Source organism: Cryptomeria japonica, chromosome 10, assembly GCF_030272615.1.
Source record: "Cryptomeria japonica chromosome 10, Sugi_1.0, whole genome shotgun sequence".
Taxonomy (NCBI): Eukaryota; Viridiplantae; Streptophyta; class Pinopsida; order Cupressales; family Cupressaceae; genus Cryptomeria; species Cryptomeria japonica.
Genome location: NC_081414.1, coordinates 657143292 through 657162264, shown reverse-complemented (window position 1 = coordinate 657162264; position 18973 = coordinate 657143292).

Here is an 18973-nt window from a genome sequence, read left to right as displayed (position 1 = left end):
AACCTATGAATATGTATAAAGAATATTGTTTTATATTAATATATTCCATTTCATGTATTCTTTCCGAATAGTAACAATATACAGAGGACTATTTCCAAAACCTCTAATATTAAAAGACCCATGAGGCTAAATTATAGTCTATAAGATAGGAGTAATTTAATTGAGTACTAGTCTACCAGTAAGAAAAAGAATAAAATGTAGAACTAAACCAGATGCAGATAGTGGTTTAGTGCCCCATTCTTCAAGCATTTTGGGCTCATCGGCGCCTTGGCATTGCAGTATTCACAACCTCTCATTCTTCTTGGGTGAGCCTGGCCCTGACTTCGTTGGCAAGTAGGATGAAAAGGCAGTCCTCTCCGTAGTTGGCATGGGCTTCCCCTCTTGTGACATCCCTTACGTCCTGTCGGTCTTGAAAAATCCACTCCTCTCTGCTCCTAGCTCCAGTTGTCCAACAATCTCCTCAACATCTTGTTCATCGAATTCTAATTCATCAAGAAACCTTTCACTGGTTAGATAGTCCCACTACCAATCATCCCATTCGGGTTCCTTAATTTTGGCCAAACAGAGGAGAAAATTGGTGTTCATGCTTATGTTACCCCACCAACCTTATAGCAACTCCAATTGTTTAGTATACACAATTGGGTGTTTTACCACCTGAGGTCCCCCATAGTAGTAGTTGCCTAGTAGGGGAATGATGAGTTCCCTAGGTGCCCCATCCATATTGTCAAGAAAAGCATCAAATCCCTTCAGATACTTATGCTCAATCAACATCTAGGTTAGATTATTTGCCCATTCCCTAGAAACCCCCACATATAAGAGCATGGCGACGAAAAAAGATAGGATGTCAGAGCTGACCCTATGCCTATTATGGGTCAGTAAAAAATCCAAACCTAGAACTTGCTTCACCAGATGCATAATGTATATGTGGTCATTCTGCAATACACCACTTAACTTCTTATCAATTACTTCTCCTAGAAATGATCCCTGTGGTTTCATCAAATCAAGCTTGATAGGCATATCCATTTCCCCCAACTGATACAATAAGAATTCACTAGTGCTATTGAGTGTCTCCAACACTCTTAGTTTTAAAGTGTATAGTTAGATTGGAGCCACCTAAACCTCAATGTCCAATTTATAGGCAAACAATCAATTTGTCGGTGTTAGTGGGGTGGGTGGTCCGAACAGTAACCCAATGGGAAAGTTGGTGGGAAGAAGATGTACTTAATAAATTAGGACCATAAATAAAAAATAAATGATATTTCCGCATAAACAATAACGAAGAAGATTACCAATCACAATGTATTGAATAAATTTGGATAAATAACAACCATTAATTTATTATTATTTTTTATCATACTAGTGTATTCTGCTATTACATATTACCACAGGTAAAATAGAAAGTAAAACAACAAATATCGACACACATATGTAGCGTTGTAAATTGTACGCACTTCCTAGGGTGGTACAATTTCACACCTAGTTTAGCACCCGCCTTGGCGCATTTTTCATTTTGCATTGCATTTCCCCTTTAGCACTTGATTAATTAAATTAATTAGGTCTAAGGTTCTATTTTATCATCTCCCATATCATAAAGTTGGGCCCTTTTCATTAAAGTGTGCCCCTTTCATTTTATTCCTCTAATACATCATTTAATCAAAAACCCTAATTAGGTCCTATTTTGAACTTGGGGGCTTGATTTTGGGGGTCAAAACATCTCGAAATTAGCTGTAACTTCGGGATTCGCTCTAAAATCATCATATCTGACGGCCCTGAAAATTTGGTGAAAAGTTGTCAGGACCATGGCGCCCGGCGTGCGCACGGTCCTGGACATTTTTCCTGAGATTTTAGGAGCGTGATACAATCATAAAATAAAGCTTAACCCCAAGAAATTGGTGGTAGATTCAATCTCTAGGTCGGCCAAAAGTTGAAATTAAGACCTAGGGTTTCATACATAAGAGCTCTCTTTCTTCATTTGAAAGGATCGGGGATTTTGGCTAAAAAGGACCTTCTGTGCAGGGAAAGAGCAGATCTTTGAAGACTTCAACAACATTCAACATCCATCCATCAAGAATTCATCAATTTCATTCATCCATTTAGGGCTTTGAAGACATTGAAGAGCAATAGGGGATCACCGACTGAAGATTGGCTTGTACCCCTCCCTTGGGGTTGGGTATGATTTCATGTTGTTTACATGTCTTCGCATAAGCCTCATTATATCATTTGTATTCATGCTTTAGATCACTTTGCATCATTTGGAGCATTTACATTATCATTTACAAGCAATTAGGGTTTACTTTCTAGGTTGCTCTAGTTTGCTTACTTGCATTTTAGGATCTTGCACACACATAAGGTCTGCACACACACATTACTTTTACAATACAACTTGGCTATTTGTGGAGGTGGAAATCACCAAAGCGGGGGTTTGACTAAGGCAAAACCCTATATAGCTGCCCACCATACCTTTTCAGATATAAGTGCAGATTTCGGGATTCGAACGACGCCGCAAATTGCAGATCCGACGGAAGCGGACCGAGATAGAACTTCACACCAAATTGCAGAGCAAAAACCTAGGAGAGGGGCGTGGGGTGCCCTGGTCCTGACAGGACAAGGGTGCTGGGCGCCCTGGTTCCTGGGACAGGGGCGCTGGGTGACCTGGTCCCTCAGACAACAACATTTTTTAGCACTTTTCGACAGCTTTCAGGTTGCCAAAAGGAGCAGTTTCAGGTGCAGAATCAGGTCAATGGTGCCTGCACCCCCGTCCCGAACATTTTCACTCAGATTTTAACTCCAGGTAGGCATCTGAATTCTTATCTTGTCCTTGTGTTTACAGCTTTCCATTGTTTAATCTCAATTTTGCAATCTTGTTATTAGTTCATACTTACACTTTAGGGTTAATAGTTGAACTTGCATCATTCTATCTATCATTTGCAACAAAGGAATAGAAATCCTAATAGGTAGCCCATGGCTCTCTCTTCCACAAAAAGAAGTAGCCAATTGTGTGATACCTCTAGGCTCTTTCGTATTCCATAAGTGTGTGATTGAAAGTGAGATTAGGGCATGTTTGCTTAGTGTCACTTTTTCCCCTACACATTTTGGTGAACCCGACGTGAACTCCAATCTTCTCTAATTCTGATCTATGTTTTCAAATTTGAGTGTTTATGCTATTTCAAATTCAAATTTGTATTTACAAGTTTTAATTTCTTGCAAGATTCAAAAATCTAGAGGAAATTTTTGCTAAAACCCTAATTTTTCAATTCAAAGTTGAACTTGTGGATAGCTTAATTGGGATCAATAATTTCAAATCTGATTTAGGAACTCATTTGAATCATAAATTTCATTTTCTAAATCTACATTCTAAGTGCTTGCATTGAACATTTCTTTCTATTTTGCATGTGTTATCATTTGAAAGAGGAAAATTGTTGTCATGATGCATTCATTTCATAGATGTGATAATGGATTAGCTTCCCTTGTTTCAATTTTTCCTTCTCCTAAAGAACCTCCCCCCATCTATAACAACATTTTAGTACCTAAAAGAGTTGCTACCAGTCCCTTTGAGACTCTCCCATGCTCTAAGGATGAAGACTTTAAGAGTGATCTTGACAATTCTCCTAAAATGTGCCCTTCCTATTTAGCTATCCTAGAGGAAGAGAATGATATTATAAACACCTTTCTTAATGTTACTTCACCTTCCCTACATGATGCCTCTCTAAGTGAAAAGGTATTGATGGACATTGACTTATTTTCTCCTAAAGTTGGTCCTTCCAATGGGGGCAAGTTAGTGCAACAAGAGGTTATGAACACTTCTTTCAAAGATCTCCTTCCTAAGCATGAATCTTTGGAGAAATATGTTCATGTTCCTCCTAAAAAACACTCCCTTCATGAGGATCCTTTTGTGCAAGAAGATGACATTATCCGTACATTTCCTAGTGATGGTATTTCCTTTTCCAACAAAATTCCCAATAGAGATGATGAATTAATGATAAATGCTTACCCTTCTCCTAAAGTTTGTCTTACCAATAAGCATCCCTTAGAGAAAGAAAATGAAATAATAAGAAATTTCCTTAATTCTCTCTCCCCTAAAGATCATATTGAACATATTTTGAGGAAAGAGGATGAGTTTAACACATCTATTGATGCTCTCCCTCCTAAGGATGAGGAATTAATAAACAATGTTATCTCCTCTCCCGAAATTGACAATACTTCAAACATTCCTTTCAACAACCTCACTATTTGGGATGAACCATTAGAAGAAGGTGTAGATTATTCTCTTCCCCATGAGAGAACCCTAGCCAAAGGAGATGAAATCAAGATTGAAAACTCCCTTGATAGTTTCTCACCTTCCTTGAATCTCAATTATTCTCCCTCTAAAAATAAAGCGTCTCCCTCTCCTCAACTTGGTTCTACTCATAAGGATACCCTAGTTCAAAGCAAGATGGTTAACATCTCTTTCAAAGATCTTCCTCTCAAAAGTGAGACTTTAGAGAGTAATGTTGATCCTTCTCCTAGAGAGTTTATTCCCCATGTAGATCCTTTGATGATAGAGGATGATATGACCTTTCCTAGTATTACTTTTCCTACTGGAACATCAATGCCTACCCCTTGTCTCTCTCCTAAAATTGATTTAATCCGTGATGAGATTTTAGTGCAAGAGAAGACTATCAACAATTCTTCCAACACTTTTGTTCATTCCTCTAAACCATCCTCAATCAATTTGATACGTGTGAATGAAACACCTAACAAACCTCTCTTCACTGTCCAAGGTGCTTGTCCTTCTCAAAATTCTCAACCTTTAAATAAGCCTATCTTAGTGGTTCAAGGTGGTTATGCTAATGATTCTTTTTGCACTCCTAAGAAACCTATTCTTATTGTGCAAGGAGGTTATTCTACTAAGAGCCCTTATGAGTATGCTAAGCAACTGACTAGAGAGAGTTATAATGCGGTTGCTCATACCTATAACACAAGAAACAATAGGCAACCTAATCCTCCTCCAGTTAGCCCAACTTCACTTCCTCCTTCCCAACCTATTCTTCCTCAAGCTCCTTGTATTTCACAAATGCTTAGTAAGGACTATGATCTCATAGAACAACTTAAAGCTACCCCTACTAAGATATCCCTTTGGGATTTGATCCAAACTTCTTCCGCTCATCATGGAATGTTACAAGATGCCTTGAAAGATTTGAATGTTCCTCCACCTAATACATCTAGTAATATAGTGTCTTTGGTTAACTCTGTGATGAATCCTAAAGCTCAAATTGTGTTTACTCAAGATGAGTTGCCTACTAGTGAAATTCAACATCAATATGATCCCTTGATGATTGTGGTTATCATAAATGACACTGCTATAAGACGAACATTGGTAGATAATGGTTTTGGCCTTAATGTGTGTAGCATTAATCTATTGCATAAGATGATTGTGGATACATCCCTTATTGAGCCTGACTCTTGTCCCATTCGAGGCTTTGATAATGTGGCTAAGTCTTCATTAGGTATTATCACCTTACCCATCATAGTGGGACCTATTACTTTGCCTACTCCTATCCATGTTATGTCAGGAAATCTAACATACAACTTGTTATTAGGGAGACCTTGGATTCACAGTATGCAGGCTGTCCCCTCTACATTGCATAGACAAGTTAAATTTATTTAAAATAATAAGACATATACCTTGATAGGTGATACTAATTTTCAAGCTTGTTTGCAAACATCTACTTCCAAAGGGAGTTCTTCTAAGCCTTCCTCTTCTAGTGATGACTCGTTAAACAAGATACCTATGGATGAATCATCACCCTCTGATAATCAAAATTCTTTGGATGAGTCTGAAGTTCCTGAAGAAGATTCTTCTCAACTTAAATCTACACATGAAAAGGCTTTTGATCCTGAGAAGGTTCTTGCAGAAGACGATTGGGGATCTCTTGATTTTAATCCCACCTTTGTAGGTGAGTATAGGGTTCCTCCTAGAGAGCTTAAAGTTAAAAAGAAGGAAGAAACTAGAGATCAATTAGTCTTACCTGAACCTATGAGCAATAATTTTGTGGCGGGTTCTCAAACTTCTTCTCCTCACACCTCTAATTCTGAAGAATTTGATTCTTTGTCTTATGAAAACCACCTTTCCTTTCTGAAATGGCTAATCGTTATGGTCGTGGTTTTCACATTTTGGCTAAGAGTGGCTATAGTGGAAGTGGTTGTGGCACAAATGAACACGGAATTAAAGTTCCTTTAGAACTTAACATGCATAAATATTCATTTGGACTTGGATATAATCTTTCTAAGCCCACCAAAGCATCTCAAAGACCATCTCTCAATGTGAATGCTATATTTAGTAATGATGATGATCTCACTTCAATTAAATCATCTTCTACTTCTATCAACTCTCATTCCCCTCATAAGGAAATATTGGCGATGAACAAATCTCTTTATGACTCCCCTCAAATTTCTAAATCCACTTATGAATCTTTATCTCCTATTCATCATAAAGTCCTTTCCTCCAGGGATAAGGCTCTAATAAATTACACTCATCCTTCTTCTAAGATTTCTTGTGACTTTTCTTCTTCAATTTTTATCATTTTATACATGTTTTTGATCTCACTTATAGTTGAGCATTTAGCATGTCATATTCAAATACCTCATCCAATCTATCATGTCTTTAAATAACATTAATGGCTATTATGTTGCTCATCATTATGTGACATTGGTAGCTCATTTACTGGGGGCTCATTGTCATTCATGATGGTATAATTTCAAGTGCAATCATATTTTTGAAGCAACATAATAGCCTAATTTTTTTTATGTTATCTCTTGTTCCTATGGGGACAAGAGTGATTTCATACATCTCTTCCTTTTATGGCTAAAGTTTCCCTTTGGGGTAATGGTGTGGAAATATTGATCATCTTTGCTTTAGAATTCTCTTTTCCTAGATATGGGAGAAGATGTGTATTCTCTGTCTTATCCTACCCACTTCTTGTGAGGAGCATTTTACATACACTAATGTCTTGCTTGCATGAACTCATGTGAGTATGTAGTACATTTTGTTTATGCCTAAATCTCTCCCTGGAAGATTGTGTAAGTCCTTCTCATTGACCTTATCCTTGCTTAAAGAGTGCAAAACTCTCTTGCTTGGATCTATGACATTGTTGCATTTTTGGGGTATCTTCTTTTGTGATGAAGGTAGGTATCCTTGTTCTACTTTGCTTATGACATAAACATTACACTTTTTGAGCAATGGGTCATTCTTGGAACCAGAGCACAGACTCTTAGAGCGAGATGTCTCCATTTTTCTTTTATGCAAGGTGATTATTCTCGGAACTAGAGCACAGACTCTTAGAGCGAGATGTCACGCTTTTGTACTATACATATACAGGTTGTAGCATACTCGGGCATAGACTCCTATGAGGTGCTTCTAACCTCCCATACACACACATGCATGAGGTTGAGTGGAACTAGCAGCATAAGGCTAGACTTTCTCACTCCCCTCCCTTACATGGATCACCTAGACAGACTCTAGGGGCTAGTTTTCCATGTCCTTTTCCCATGGATCACCTAGACAAGATCTAGGGGCGAGAAGTCCATGTTTTCTCTCTCACTATTCTCCTCATGGATCACCAATGTGTGTATTCATGCTTTTTTCCTTTCTTTTCTTCTCTTTGCATTTTGTTTCCATTTACATCCTTCATCTTGTGTTAGAGAACTCTCAAATCCTCACACTCTTTATTGTGTTGGAATTGAGATTTAGTCCTCTTTCTTACCAAATGAATCTCCATTAGTTTCTGATCTCATATCAAATCTTCTTGTGAGCATTTGTCATCAATATTCTTTAACAATTCGAAGTGGTAAACATGATACCCTGTTTCAACTCACTAAAATTAGCAAGCCGAAATAGGGGGGGGCATATAGCTACCCTTGAATTTTCATCACCTTCCTTAGTAAGCATTAGGTGATTTTGTGATCTAACATGTGGTTTTGTAGGTTGTGGTTCCTAACTGTGTACTGCAGATACCGCTGGGGGCTTCGTTCGACAGACTTATGAATATATCCTTTTTCAAATAATGTTTACATTTTTGTACTTTAGCTTGCATATGCACGTAGTGTTCATATGACCGCTAAAGTGGGGGCTAAATGTAGTGTCGTAAATTGTACGCTCTTGCTACGGTGGTACAATTTCACACCTAGTTTAGCACCTGCCTTGGCGCATTTTTCAATTTGCATTGCATTTCCCCTTTAGCACTTGATTAATTAAATTAATTAGGTCTAAGGTTCTATTTTATCATCTCCCACATCATAAAGTTGGGCCCTTTTCATTAAAGTGTGCCCCTTTCATTTTATTTCTCTAATACATCATTTAATCAAAAACCCTAATTAGGTCCTATTTTGAACTTGGGGGCTTGATTTCGGGGGTCAAAACATCTTGAAATCAGCTGTAACTTCGGGATTCACTCTAAAATCATCATATCCGACGGCCCTGAAAATTTGGTGAAAAGTTGTTGGGACCATGGCGCCCGGCGTGCACACGGTCCCGGACATTTTTCCCAAAATTTTAGGAGCGCGATCCAGTCATAAAATAAAGCTTAACCCCAAGAAATTGGTGGGAGATTCAATCTCTAGGTTGGCCAAAAGTTGAAATTAAGACCTAGGGTTTATACATAAGAGCTCTCTTTCTTCATTTGAAAGGATCGGGGATTTTAGCTAAAAAAGGACCTTCTATGCAGCGAAAGAGAAGATCTTTGAAGACTTCAACAACATTCAACATCCATCCATCAAGCATTCATCAATTTCATTCATCCATTTAGGGCTTTGAAGACATTGAAGAGCAATAGGGGATCACCGACTGAAGATTGGCTTGTACCCCTCCCTTGGGGTTGGGTATGATTTCATGTTGTTTTCATGTCTTTGCATAAGCCTCATTATATAATTTGTATTCATGCTTTAGATCACTTTGCATCATTTGGAGCATTTACATTATCATTTACAAGCAATTAGGGTTTACTTTCTAGGTTGCTCTAGTTTGCTTACTTGCATTTTAGGATCTTGCACACACACAAGGTCTGCACACACACATTACTTTTACAATACAACTTGGCTATCTGTGGAGGTGGAAATCACCAAAGCGGGGGTTTGACTAAGGCAAAACCCTATATAGCCGCCCACCATACCTTTTCAGATATAAGTGCAGATTTTGGGATTCGAACGACACCGCAAATTGCAGATCTGACGGAAGCGGACCAAGACAGAACTTCACACCAAATTGTAGAGCAGAAACCTAGGACAGGGGCGCTGGGCGCCCTGGTCCCTCAGACAACAACAGTTTTCAGCACTTTTCGACAGCTTTCAGGTTGCCAAAAGGAGCAGTTTCAGGTGCAGAATCAAGTCAGTGGTGCCTGCGCCCCCGTCTCGAACATTTTCACTTAGATTTTAACTCGAGGTACGCATCTGCATTCTTATCTTGTCCTTGTGTTTATAGCTTTCCATTGTTTAATCTCAATTCTACAATCTTTTTATTAGTTCATACTTACACTTTAGGGTTAATAGTTGAACTTGCATCATTCTATCTATCATTTGCAACAAAGGAATAGAAATCCTAATAGGTAGCCCGTGGCTCTCTCTTCCACAAAAAGAAGTAGCCAATTGTGTGATACCTCTAGGCTCTTTCGTATTCCACAAGTGTGTGATTGAAAGTGAGATTAGGGCATGTTTGCTTAGTGTCACTTTTTCCGCTACACAACATAAACAAAACTTTAGTCGCATTCTTAGCTTGAATCCTCCTCTGAGTCTGCCTCATTCTTTCGTATTTCCAATGTAGCTAGGGTGTATTCTACCATAGGGCACTCTGCATTGCATCCCACATGAGCAAGGCCTTCCGCAATCTCCACAATATATTTTTCTTCATTTGGGTACCACAGATCCCATGTTCCCAGCTCCCAGTCATTCCCGTCCAGCTCCACCCCCTGCTCATCGACCCCAATGTCTTGTCGCCCCACCAACCCTTTTGAGATGACATAGTCTTTCAGATTGAAGGGGTGGGATGACGCAAGACCTCCAAAGATGTAGAGAAAGAATACCAAACTTCGATTGCACTTTGCAAAGGTTTCTCTAAATTGTTCTAGTTCTAGAGTCTGCACGAGCCCATATTTTTTCACATTCATGAGTTCGGTTTGATAATAGAAACCAACCAAAGGGATTGTTTTCTCTCTGTTGGATGTTATAAGATCTATTGGTTAATAGATTTGTCTTGTCTTAATTTTATGATGATTGATCGTGTTACCCTTATTTGTTAAAAGACAAATTGAACCAACGGTTGGGTAAATTAATGAATAATTCACCCTCTACATAACAGTACAGCTTCCCATATGATATTCAATGATTTTTTTTTTAAGCATACACAATTCTAAGTTCACTTATAACCAGAAAGAGAGTAAAGGCATTCACAGTCATAATTCAATACCACATGAATTCTATTAAGATAAATATTAAGTATGTAAACTCACATTTTTACAACCAAAATAGCTTCTCTTCTCAAAAAATTTCCTCTTAACATGGATCTGATCGAGTCTCACTCATGTCTCAAAGGATAAGGGGGGTCAGAACATGCATGCAAAATTAACAATAAACCTACTTATTAAATTCATTCACAAACTTATAAAAGTTGAATAATCAAAGAAGCAACAGATGTTGTATAAATGAATATATCTCAATAGAGATTTTTTGTTGATATTCAAACACATAGATTTGAAAGCTGCAGAATAAGTATCCTTCTATTCACTGATAAAATGCCTTCCTTTAAAATTCAACACATTCATAAAAAAATAAAGTCTGCTCATCTATCACCACCAAAATTTCTCAGACCTTATCAAATTCAAGTAAATTAGTTTTTATAGCCACAACCTAACTAACAGTTCATACGAGAAACATGGAAAACAAACTATTTACGCCCTGCAAATCTAGAGAAACTAGTGTTTAAACAAAAAAATAAAACTGCTTTCACAACTAACAATTGAAAAGAGACATCACAACATAGAATATTCCTAAGTAGTTTTGATAACTGCTTTCTTCTTCCAATCCGTGTAAGCAATGACAATGTGTTGAATGATTGTGCTATGTGGTAGCCCCACATGTGTCATTCTTTGCTTCCATACTTCCTTCTCATGATGTATTTGCGCTACTTTATCTGAATGCTCATCTAGGTTCTTCAAATGCACAAGAAAAGAAGGGATTCTATTTTAGACATGAGGCTCATGTCATTTGAAATCAAGCCCTTGTCTTCTTTGATGTGGTTGATTTTCTCTTCTAACGACCTTGTTATGACCTCAATTGTTTCTAGAGTTTTTTCATCATCTTTTAAAAACTTCAAACCAACGCAATGAAGCTCAATGCACATGGAAGATACCAATTCCACAAGTTGGTTCACTAATTTGGCAGATTCCTCATATGCCTATCTCACCAACAAATCTCTCAATTATACATTTCATCGGCATACGTACAAAATATTTTCATCCAAGGTAGGAACTGGCTTCTCTGACAAGAACCTCATTACACCATATTTTTGTACTTCTCTCATCTGAGCTGCCCTTTTCACCCAATCAACTTCTTCATTCTTCTATTTTACAATTAAATTCTCCAATTCCTTTGTTACTGTGTTTGGATCATCGTGAACCTTATTTAGATCCACAAAATATTTCCCTCCCACTTTCTGAATTTCATCTAGCTAATCCACAACAAAGTCTGTCATTAATCTGCATTTTTGAATTTTCTTAATTGCTTTTTGATTGATGAGGGACTTAGAGTGAAAAGATGTAGGAACCTGAAAAATGGGCTATGGATTAGGATAATTGATGGCCTCAATGTATTCTTCCATGTGCCTCATTATCTCTTTCATTTCAGACCCTAAGTTCACTTTTTCCACCATGAAATCTTTACCTATCGGATTAGCCATAGTTTCATAAGTTTTTCAATGGGCAATCTTTGCAGTCCAATTACCTACATATCTTCATCAAAATTAATTTGTGATACAATATTTAACCTTTTTCATTGTAAACCTTTCATAGACACTTACTGAGAATATCCTCGACCAGGATAGATACTAGAACAACGTTCCTTTTCTTACTAGCTAATGTGTTCTCCAACCATGTTGGCCCTGAGGTTGTGAGAGATTTGTTTGAACTAGTCTTTGCCTCCTTTTGATCCCTCATTACAAAGGTAGTGACCCCATTCAGGGATTTTCCTACCTGTTGACTATCACCCTCATCATCTAAATCCTATCCTCCCACATTTGGATTTGAAAAATAAATATCCATCTCGGATACGGCCTCAAGATCAATTACTATATCAGCAGGGGAAGATTTTCTTCTGCTCTTAGTTCTAGAATGAGTGATTCTACCTATTGTTAATATTATTTTCTCTATACTCTTTCTATTACTTGCTCAACCCTCTCCTTTCTCCTATAAGAACCTGCACAAGATGAAACAAGGGGATTAGAAACAATGAATTTAGTGGGAGAGGTTGAACTTTTTGTTGAACTTCTACTTAGTCTTCATTCTCTAAGCCACTTTTTTGTTCTTCAGATAACCGAGAACATCCTGGTTTGAATATGATCCTCTTCATTCTTTCCCCAACCTATTTCTAAAATTACTCCCTTTTGCCTATCATCAACAAACTGGGAATCAAGCAAACCACTTTCATCATCAACAATATTTATAGTATTCATCTTCAGGCCATAATTTTTAATCTATTGTACTGAGAGTCTTAAGTGACCTCCTATTCGGACCTCATATTCATCCATGCAATCTACCCAAAAGTCTTCTAGGTTTGGTATATCTTGAAAATCCTTTCTGAGTGTAAGGTGAGCCACTGCAAACCCCTTAGCATCAAAATCAAATCTGGGAGTATACAACTGAAAGTTGAGCTTCTTGAACTCCAATTCTAAATTCAGGGCATCCGAGACACCATTACAAGTGTAATAAGTCAACTCAATGGGGAAAGAAACTCATGTTGGGTGCTTCGACCTGTATTTCTTATCTATATGAGCAAGTTGCCTACACACTTTAGTTAAAACTTTCCTTTCAAAGACATAGCTTGGCAACTTATATGGTTCACCTTCAAAACCACCAAACCTCAAATAAGTGAATCTGGAGAACTAAATATAGAAGCTCCCATATGTGCTTACAAACTATATTATTTCCTTAGTCAACCTTTTATAGATATCCTCTTTCAATTCAAACACTAGTCTCCCAAGGAAAACATCATGGAGCTTGTGATAATTTTTAGTGGCTCTGTTTTGTTGCAAATGTAGGTGATAGTCATATATCCTCATGTCATTTTGCTAATTTTCATGATATAAGCCAACCCATTGGCGAGTGCAAGATAAATAGTATATGGGGTAAGCTGAAATATAGAAATTTTTGTACAACTTAAACTCTCATGCATCCTTTCAACAATTAACTCTACCCAATCTATGTATCTCCCATCATCTAAAATAGTGTGAACAAAGAAGTACATCCAGTCTTCCCAAAACAAGGCCATTTGATTCCCTCTAATCCTATGAAGCAAGATGGTAATATCCCATACCTCTCTAATCAAATGTTCCCTAGTTAATGGTCTAGGTAAATGAGAGCCACCTTTCTAAAAATTCAATAATTAGTTCTGGGCAATAACACTTTGATATGTTGTCTTGTTTTCAGAGAACAGCCCCTGTGAGTTAGATAATGTCCAATCCTCATACTATTCTTTCTCAAAAATCTTCATGACTGCAACAATGGTTTCTTGATTCACTTTCAGCAGAACTGTTAGGCCCAATATGGAAAGCTAATGTACTGAGAGGGGAGGGGTGAATCAGTACTTCAAATCCTTTTATCAACAATATCTTTATTGTTATGCATAAACCACAAATTGTTGTAACATAACGTAAAGCTAAAACAAATAAATAACAATCATACATGATTCAATCCATAACATATATATTTTGGTTACACAGAAACTCTTGCTTAGAGAGAAAAACTGTGATGGGGATGGCACCCACAACTTCACTACTGCAATAATAAAGGTTGCTCAGTTAGAGCTACATGTTCAGCTATTCTGATAGCTTACCTTGTTAGGAGTATCAAGATCGTTAGATCTACCTTGCTAAAGGATTTTACAACACTTAAACTAAATGTTGCACCTGGTTAAAGGCTTTACAATTTATAGACTTTGTTAGAACCTTTTACCCTGTTAAAGGTTTCTCTTACAACTTCAAAATATTACAATAAAATCTTTACAAATATCTGCAACTTTACATCTGGAATGTTATAGCAGATTCTATGTGCTCAAAATGAGATTACCTTGCTTATAGCATACCTCAGTAACCCATAGAATAACTCAGTAAACCCTTCTGTTTACTCTGTTCTTTGACTGTTCTTTGAAATCCTTCTCGGTGACCTCTGTGTCTCTGTAACAGTCATAATATTGAGTGCTTTCTTATGTATCACACATGTCTTGCTTCATACACCTCTATATGTCTCTATCTAATCTCAATCCATGCTGTATAAATAGATCTCTTATATCGGTGATCAAGTTCATTGCTTCGTTCTTACAAACATGATTTATCAAATGAATAACTATACAAAATATTTCATTGGTTAGATGACCTCAAAATGATACACAATCTTTAAGTGCAATTTCTAATGTGATAACGGTTCTATGTTCCTCGATCCTGTAACACGTTTTCCCATGTGTGTCTAGATTCAATGAATCTGGTAACACATTTCACTCAGTGTATATCAACTCAGTGTATCATTGTTTCTTCTTGGTAGACATGTAATGTTACTCGGTAGACAGCTCAGTGAATACTGGGCTTTGTGACTACTTTCTTCTATAACCGACTATTCTATGCATACTGACTGAATGTTTCGATAGGAGTAACCGACTAGAGTATATAGAATGACTTTGGATATAAGACTAATGGAAACTATAATAAGTAGTAAAAATCTCCACTTTTGACATTAGTTGAGATGTTTGACAAAACTACTTTCAAAGTCATAACTCAAAAATCTATATACTTACAAAATTTTGACAAAACTGACAGCATATACTTTTGGCAACGAAATAGTATATTTAGATATACTCCCATTATCAATATACTGTACAAAACTCTGAGTTTGCATGCTCGGTGATCAATATTCTGTACTTGGTTCTGTTTGATGATCACTGCTTAGTGTACTTGTCAGTTCACTGCTCTTCTTGTCAAAATTAACTATGCATATGCTCTGTTCTGCTCCGTATACTTCCCCTGTATACTACATTCCCCTGTATACTTTGATACGATACTCACTCCCCCTTTTTGACAAACATCAAAACTTAGTTACCATTTGGTGGTGGCAACTGGTCAAAAATGGATTTGTACTTTGTTCGGGCATCGGTGAGAGCGGTAGAGAAGGCATCCTTAACACCGTCCATGAGTGAATTCTAAGTTGTAATGTCAGCTAACAGTGAAATTAGTCCATCTAAGGTGCTTCCCTCTTGTTCAGTGGATAGGGAGGTAGCTTTGTTGATCTGTTCTTGGATGGAGGAAAGATGAGGAATGAATAATGTTTGAAGTGTCATTATGTCCATCCTTATCTTGTGCTCTTCATTCCTGAGTTCCAATTGTTGAGCCATGAGCTTTTGTAACTTTGTATAAAAATGTTGAATGGAATGTGGCTCAGTGGTCAACTTATTTGAGAAATTGGTGATCTCTTTCTCAATCACTTCAGTTTTATTTTTGATATCTTTAATGAATAAAGAAAATGTATAGAGTTCCTGAAATAAATAAAGAATGTGCTTGAGTTGAGGGGTCAACTCAGCAATAAATTTGACAAGTTTAACTTTTCCAATAGAAATAGCTTTCTGTACCTCTTCAATCATTTTAGCAGTGAGTTCCTTGTCCTTTAACTTGCTCAAATATTCAAATGCATCTACTCCAGATGTCTCTATCTTCATTAGGAGTTCATCTAGTTGAATGTGGATGGCGGCATCTTTTGTCACGGTTGCTTCAGGTAGCATATCGGTTAAGAGTGCTTTCACCTTTTGAAGTACTTTATTTTTCTTTTGAATAGCCATTTGCTTGTCCTGTTTAGCTTTGGCTTTGCATAGTTCACCAAATTCAATGAGTGCTTACCCCTTTAATTTGGATATATCAACATTTGGCAACACTATTGGTTTTGACAAATCTAATTTGAAAATATGCTTTTTTATTTTCTTTTCTTTACCTTTCATCGGTTGGACTAAAACAATGGCTTGTGAGGCTTGTTGACCCTTGGTAGGTTGCTCAGTAGAGGCAACACTTTGGTCGGTTTCTTTAGCCTTTGTAGTGTCCTTTGGTGTCTCTGAGCTTGGTGTCTCAGTTTTAACATTTTCAATGCTAGAGGGAGCTTGAGAGGTCTATTCTTGAGAAGTACCTTCTCCTGTTGTTGACTTGTGACCTTCTGTGCCTTGTTTCGTATCCTGAGGGACCTTGGTTGAAGTAGGCTGATTGACTGAAGGATAGGGCTGAACTTGTTCCAAAAATGATTCACTAGATACAAGTTGGGCATAAGCATTCCCTTCTATCATTTCCTGTTTAGTTGCCTCGGTATCCATGATATCTTCATCTACTTGTATGGTGTCAGCAGGGTCTTGCTCGGTGATATCGGGATCTTGCTCGGTGACATCAACTATTTCAACTTCAGCTTGCTCACCAACAATCTTGATTCAAAATATTTCTTGTCATTTTTCTTTGGTCTCATTCTCTACATCCAAGTAAAGGTCATTCATCAATTTCAAGGCTCTTTGCTTGACTAGGAATTTTGTGTGGTAGTTTTTCAGATGTTCGGTGTTCTTGTCTACCAACATGTCTAGGAAAAGATGTACTAGACTTCTTTCTCTCATCTGTTTCTCTAAGTACATTTCATACTTCCACCTATTGTCAATATGCAAATATAATTCATTTGGAAGAGATTTACATACTTCCAATGGGACCAATCAGAATTTCAATAGTGTGCAGATGACAACTTCTTCTATTTGTCTCTTTTAATCATCAAATCTGGATTCATATTTTACATATCTGAATGATCCAAATCCACCATATTGCTTCAGATTAGCAAAAAAAAATTCAACACTATGTACTTTTACCTTTGTACTCTTAATAATCTGAAATTTGTTTTTGTCTTCAGATTCAGTATCACTAGACTCTTTGGTCAAAATGAGTCTAAGAGTAGATTTCTTGTAAGTTTTTGTTACCTTGGGTGCGGCAACATTCTCTGGTTTCTTACTTGATGATCTTGCAGATGCTCATGTTAGGTCGCTTTGCTGGAGGAGTCAGTGACACTTTGGATGTATCATGTTTCTTTCTTTTCAAAACTTTCCCTTTAGGCAATTCGGTGCTTAGTGTTATAGCTACCTCTTGGGCTTCAGATTCCTCTTCAGTAATGGCTATAGTGCCCTTGACAGGTGTGGAGGAAGAACCTTCTCCAAATTTCTCTGTTAAGGCCTTGATCATTTTTGTTGCCTTCCTTGTAGCTTTGGGTACTACAATGCTCAATTTTACTTTTTCCTTCACTTCTTCATATGTTCCATACCTCAGCTTGGTAGCATGCCTTGGTAATGTAAGAAAAGCATCTATCTGCTATTGTGTGATGTCAAAATCAATCTCATAACCCATAGGTGGCAAATATTGAGTTCTCGGTTCCACAACATTAACATAGCAGTAATTAGTGTCCACTTCAAAACATATGTCATCCTTGTATTTCTCCACTAACTTGGGTGGAATTCTATATATGTTATGCATCTTCTCCTGAAACTTGCTGAAATAATCATCCATAATATCATTAAAATTATCACCTAGCTTCTTGATGAAGTCATTGATTTGATGGGTGATTGGTCGGTGTAGTTCCCAAACAACTTTATCGACTGATGGAAAGAATTTTTCAAAATAGAAAAACATGCATACCAGAAGTGATCCAAATTTTAGTGTATTAGCCAAATCGTTCAAGTCTTTGGCTTACTGATGGTATTGAGATTCTCAAATAGGTTTTTCAACAATACCTCACATAAATCAATTTTCATGCCTTTCTTTACAATTTTATATGCTAAGTCGACTGCTACACAGGGTACACTATTTTCCCTTGCTGATTGGAAGAAACAATAACCTATTACTCTAATGGCAAACTTTAGCTCTGCATTAGTGACATTGTTCAATTTCAGTCCCCTGCAATCAGATTCTACTCCAGTTAAACTGATCAATTCCTTCTGTGATATCATATTCTGAGCTCGAGCATGATCATAAATAGGGTAACTGGTGATCAAATGAATGATTTCCTTGGTGATCTTAAATGGTTGCTCTTCTAGCCACATGAAGTCATCATGAACTCTGCTCAGAACAAACTTGACCCATTGGGGTTTGAAGACACGGGGATAGGTTAGGGCTTCAGTCAATCCCTCGATTTTGATGTGTTCATATTTGCTATCCATTTTACCATCGGTACACAATTCATCATATGTGTCTTTGATTTCAACATGACCTAGTTCTTCAACTCGACATTTAGTAAAGAATCTCACATCCTCGACTAATAAAACTCTATCCAGAATGAGTGAAAATGCAGTTTTGTCATCCAGTTCAGATGCAATTTTGGGAGTTAAAGAGTATTTCTGTGAGGGCTTTTTGATGTTCGCAACAACAACGGGATTTTGGATCTTAGGTGCCATTGTAGATTTTAGATAAATACTAACAAAAGATCCTTAGGGTTTGAAGACTTTGAAATGGCAGACGCTTTCTACTTAACAAATAATAACAACTTGATATGATCAGTAAACTATCTTGATAATGCATTGTGATTGATGTAAATACCTTTGAATTTTCTTTGAAGGAGGTTTGATCGCCTTTGATTTGCTTTGCTCTGCTTTCTTGAAAACTTGGTGAGTAAAAAATGACCGTGCAATAGCTTTAAGTATTCATTATACCTCATCGGGCTTCGTGCAGTTAGGTCAGAAAACA